The sequence below is a fragment of the Manihot esculenta genome, chromosome 14 (genome assembly GCF_001659605.2).
Source record: "Manihot esculenta cultivar AM560-2 chromosome 14, M.esculenta_v8, whole genome shotgun sequence".
NCBI classification, from domain to species: domain Eukaryota; kingdom Viridiplantae; phylum Streptophyta; class Magnoliopsida; order Malpighiales; family Euphorbiaceae; genus Manihot; species Manihot esculenta.
Window position 1 is genome coordinate 20,142,253 of NC_035174.2, and position 6,129 is coordinate 20,148,381.

Consider the following 6,129-nt stretch of genomic DNA (forward strand, 5'->3'; position numbering starts at 1 on the left):
AAATATATGTTTCTCAATTAAAACTCTATTTATTACATATCTCACTATGATAAAAAGTATGGAATAATGTGGTAAACTTAGAGACAAAACACATAGAGTCAAGGAAAGTGAAAAGTGCATTCTTAATAAAACAAAAGAAAATGATACACAGATACAAACAGATTATAGGCAAATGGTGTATATATTTTGTTATCTTCTTTCCATTATTTCATCCATTTCCATCTAGCTTTTTTTTTTTTTTTTCTTTTGGTAGGATGGTTGATATCATTAATTTAAAAGTTATTTTTTAAAAAAAATATTTTATTCAAAATTATTGCTATACATATTTTTTTTTCTAATTTTAGTTTATATATAAAGGTATTTTTTTTTACATAAATTGATTCAATGTATAAGTAGGTATTACCTAAGCTAAATTTAGTTCATATCAGCATTTTCATCTCACACTTTCTTATTTAAAATTATTAAGTGTTTGGAATAAATTTAGTTTTAGTTTCTTATTTTTTATTTTTCAATTATAAAAGAAATTTTCTACTTTAATTTACTGTTTTTTATATAAAAAAAATATTTCACACAGAAAAATCATAAAAAATGACTTTCTCAATTTCATCAAGTTATTTTTTTTAAACATAATAAAATGGTAAACGTAAACAATAAAATTATGACATAAAACATAATTAATACTGAACAGATCCTAAAATTACCACTTAATTTTTTTTTTAAGTAAAGAAATAATTTTTATTCATATATAGTTGCAAATAGCATTTACAATAAAATTTATTTTCAAAAATAAAATATTGTAATATAATTATTCTCTTATACCATTGATTACCACCTAAAATTATTCAAATAACACATGGGATATGACATTAATAATCCACTTATAAAATCATTTGGTGGACTGAGATTGTATATATGAGAATCTCTTTTCCATGCAATAATAAATCAAAGTCATATGGGAAAGATGAGGAAAAATCACACTAGAGTCTAGAAGAGAAATAATTGCCCACTAAAGAAACCAAAGAATTCCATTACTTATGTGTAAATCCACCAATTTCTGTCTACCAATTCTTGCTTTTCTTTATTTTTAAAAAATTATTATTTAACCCTTATAATATAAAAAAATTAATTAATTAATCTTTCGATCTCCAAAAATATATAATTTTAAAATATTTATTAATTAGTCGCTAGTCATTAATTATTATAAAAAATTTAAAATATTTTTAATATAAAAAATTAATTAATAAAATATTTTTATAAAATTAAAAAATCAATTAATAAGTTTTCTTATATTATAAAAATTAAATAATAAAATTTTTAACAGCTAAAATTATTAAAAAAATTAAAAATTAAATATTTTAATATATTTTTTAAAATTAAGAAATGAATTAATAAATTTTTAAAACTATAATAATTTTTTCTTCCTTCTTTGGGCGATCTTTCCATGGAGATTCTTCATGATTATGTATATAGAACTTTACTGCAATAATGCAGAGTTAAATGGGTTTTTCCTTTTATTTATTTTTTCTTGGGTTGGATTCTTTGAATTGGAAACGTCTTATATATAATTATTTGGAGAATTTGGGAAGTGCACAAGTTCCACTAGCCAAGTGGGTATGACATGTTTGATAAAAGGTCTTCCCTTTTTCTCTTTTGGTGGCCATAATTTCTTTAGAGTAGTTGAAAGCCATTTTTTGAAAGAAAGTAATTGTAGGAATAAACTTTGGGCTCCACAGTAGGTTCACTTTTGTACTATACAAAGGTGGCAAACTAATGGTAAAGGGCTTAAACCTAATATTTACTCTTTTAAAATAGTAAAAAAAAAAATTATTTAGAAGTTAAAGAACGGCTTAAAAAAATTAATTCTTTTAGTTTTTGCTCAGTCTCTGCTGTAACAGCCAATAGTTACTAAAACTCCACAGAGTAAAAAAAATAAATGAAAATAAATTGAATTTTAAAATCAATCATATGCCATTTGTTTTTCTAAATCTAAAATTAATAAAAATTACTTTTTAGTCTCTGAAATATAACGTAATTAATGGATTCATTTCTCTATTTTTAGAACCCAATACCTTTATTTTTTAGTTTAATTCCGTCAAAATTTGAGTTTTTTCGTCAAAAATATCGTTAGTGACAAAAAAAAATGACTGAACTACCCTTTTTAGAACCCAACATTTTAATTCATGAAATTTAATTCCTATAAATTTATAAATATCTCTTTCAAAAAATTGAAGAAAAAAAATATGTTTTCGTCCCTAAGATATTACATAATTAACATATTTGTCCCTCTATTTTTCAAATTCAACATTTTAGTCCCTAAAATTTAATTTCGTAAAAATTCAAGAAAGAAAATCTCAAATTCAATTTTTATAAACAAATAAAAATTTCAATAAATTTAAGATTTCAATTCAGTAAAGATAATAAAAATCAAAATATATAAAATTTAAACTATTAAAAATAAAAAGTTAAAACTCAATATAAATTATTGTCAATCACTGATTGCCATTTGAAAAATTCATTAAAACATTTCTAACATTTTAAAAAGTCTACTAATTAGACTTTCCGTTAATTTTAGTCATTAAATATTATAAAAAAAAAAATTCTAAAATATCCCTGATATAAAGGAACTAATTAATAAACTTTTTAATAATTTGAGGGACCAACTAATAATTTTTCTAAACTATAGAGACTAAATAGTAAAATATTTAGTGATAAAATTAATAGAGAAACTAATTAGTAGACTTTTTAAAATATCAGAGACATTTTAATATATTTTTCAAAATTGAGGGACTAAATAGTGAATTTTTTCATGCTATAGGGATTAAATAGTAATTTTTTATTTTATTATTGATAAGGATATTTTTGGAATCATATTTATGCTCTTTCCTTTGACCAAGTGAAAATCATTGAAGTAACATAAATTTTTTACGGAAAAATCTTGAATTTTGACGGAATTAAACTTCAAGGACGAAAGTGTTGGATTTTAAAAATAGAGGGACAAATCCGTTAATTACACTATATCTCAGAGACTAAAAAATAATTATTTTAAAATTAATTAATTCAAATAGACTTCATCCATCCATTTATCTTATTTAATGTCTAAATTAATTGTAAAATAGCAATCAATTTTTAATTATAACTATATTAGTATTAATTCATACTCTTGGACTTAGTCCAGTATAATTTGCATATTATTGAATATGAGTGTCCTAAATTCATTGCTCTCTTACCCTTGTAATAATTAAAAAACAAACATCACCAATACATTTTAAAATTTAGATAATATTATTATCATAATAAAAATTATTATTTTAATATTACTAAAATAATAATTTAACAGTAATTTAAAACTATTTGAAAAAAAAAACAATTTATTTTGCTATATAATAATTTATTTTAATAAATAATAAATTATTTTATATTTAATAAAATTATAATTTTAAGAATAAATTGCATTTTATTTCTTTTAGTTTTAATGTAATTAACAGATTAATCTCTATATTTTTAAAATTGAATACTTAATTTTTATATAATCAATCCGTTCAAATTAGATATTTGTCTATCCATAATTTAATCAATCGGTCAAAGGAAAGAATAAACATTTTAAATATCTAATGTATTCTCGTAAACTCTTAAATTCTTTTCAATATAGGTGAATAATTTTATTTTGTATAAACTATATTTTTATCCTTAAATTTTAGCATAATTGACGGATCAGTCCTTATGTTCTTAAAACTAAATTCTTAAATCTCTTTATATTTAATCCGTTTAAAATTACAGTTCTTCCATCCATTATAAATATTAGTTCAAAGGCACTAGTGGATGGTCAAATTTCTTTTGAAAGTATAATTTTTTCCTAAAATATTCTTTATAAAAATTTACAACTTACTTAAAGATTACTTGATACACTTAAAAGTAGCTGAAGTTGTAAGTATTTTATGAAAGTTTTGATATTATAAGTATTTAAGTATTTTAATGAACGAAAATTGACCAGGAAAAATATTAAAAATTAGTTAAGTAATATACTATAAACAAAAGTTAATGGCGATTTAAGTGTTCTTTCACATAAAAAAATGTAGGATTAAAATGTTTAAATTATAATAGATGAAGATAGACTGATTATAGAGAGATTTAAATGTACGCTTTTAAAAATACAAAAATCGATCCATTAATTATGCTAAAACTTAAGAGCTCAAGTAAAGTTTATCCATTTAAAAGAGTAATAAAGATATTTCTATATTTTTAACGTTAAAAATGAATAGAGAGATTTCTAATTTAAACGGATTGATTATAAGGGATTTAAGTGTTTTGTTTTAAAAATATTGGAATTGATCTATTAATTGTACTAAAATATAAAGACTAAAATGTAATTTATTCTAATTTTAATCGGACTTTTCATAGCTATTTTATTCTATTTATAATCATTAATTTATATTTATTTATAGTATATTACTGCTATTTTATAATCATATATAATTACCATATACATATGGATATGAATGATAAAAAAAATTTTGAGTGATCAATAAATTTTAATTTAATGCTATTATAAAATTGTATTTAAAATTATGAAATTTTAAATTTAAATTTTAAATGAAATCAAATAGAATATGAGTTAAATTTTCCACATTTAATAGTACATGAAATTAAAGAGTTAAATTCTAATAACTTTTCAATATTTGTTTAATGTGAAAAAAAAAAATAAAAGAATCTAGTTAATATATAGATGGCAGACGCAGTGTTAAATGGTGAGGGACTAAATTTTAAACTTAAAATATGATGATTAAAAATTATGATAATGTTTTTCTTCAAATTTAGATGAATAAATTGTTACTAGGTTTCTGTATTTTCAATATTAACTTACCCTAAATTAATTAAAATGTCATCTTATTTATACATTTTTTAAAAAATAAAGTATAGTTTTTTTATATATAGGTTTGGTTTTTATATTCTTAAAATTCAATTAAATTTATAAAATAATATATTTTTTTAATAATAATAAATTACCTGCGTGACAAAATCCGTGACAAAATCCGATTAAACTCCGATAAAAATACCTACAATAATACTAATAATTTTTTTAATAATGCACCATCACCCTAAATAGATGTTAAATTGTTTGTTTTATTGCGTAGAACATGGCAAGTTTCATGAATGATTAATCATACGAGTAGGGGTTAGTTCGGTTTAAATTAAAAAAATCGACTGAACCGAATTAATTTTAAAATTCGGTTTAATTTTTTATTCAATTCGGTTCGGTTTTTAATTTCAAAAATTTCAATTATTTTGGTTCGATTTGATTTTGATCAGAAAAAAATCGAAAAAATCAAACCGAACCGATTATTGATAATAATATGTTATTTTCAATAATATAGAGAAATTAAATTATATTAAGATTAAAATATTTTAATTAAATTTTAAAATATTAAAAATAAAGTGTAAAAAATAAAAAATTTATTAAAAATCGAAATCGATCAAACCGAACTAAATTGAACCGAATCAGAACTGTTCGATTCGATTCGGTTTCTAATTAAAATCGGTTCGAATTATTTTTATAAACACTAAATTTTCAGTTTTCAATTTATTCGATTTGGTTCGGTTTTAAATTGAATCGACCGAATGCCCATCTCTACATATGAAGGCTAGTTGTCCTACTTGGATTTTATTTTGAAAAAAAAAAAAAGATTGCAAGATATGTTTAATTACATAATAACTAATTTAAGTATTTAACAACATGCATGATTAAGAGCTTGTGTATAAAAATATGGAATACATCATCAAAAGCTTAGAGTAATTTACTAAATCTGATGTTGATAAGTTGACTAATTAGGGAAATTATTAAAAATAAATAAATAAAATTTAATGTTGTTCTTATCAATTTCAACCTAACCTTTCAATTATAGTTTAATCACAGTGTTCTTGCATGACTTAGAGAAATTAAGTAAAACCAATACTATTTTAACTCTATGATTGTTAATTAAATTGCTTTAAAAATTAATAACTAAATGTGTTGATAAGGATTTTTATTATTTTACATTTATTTAGTGTATTTAGAATTAGGTCGAAAGATTCAAATTTAAAATCTGATCCACAGTTCCCCTAATTCATAATTATCATATATTTTTGAACCCT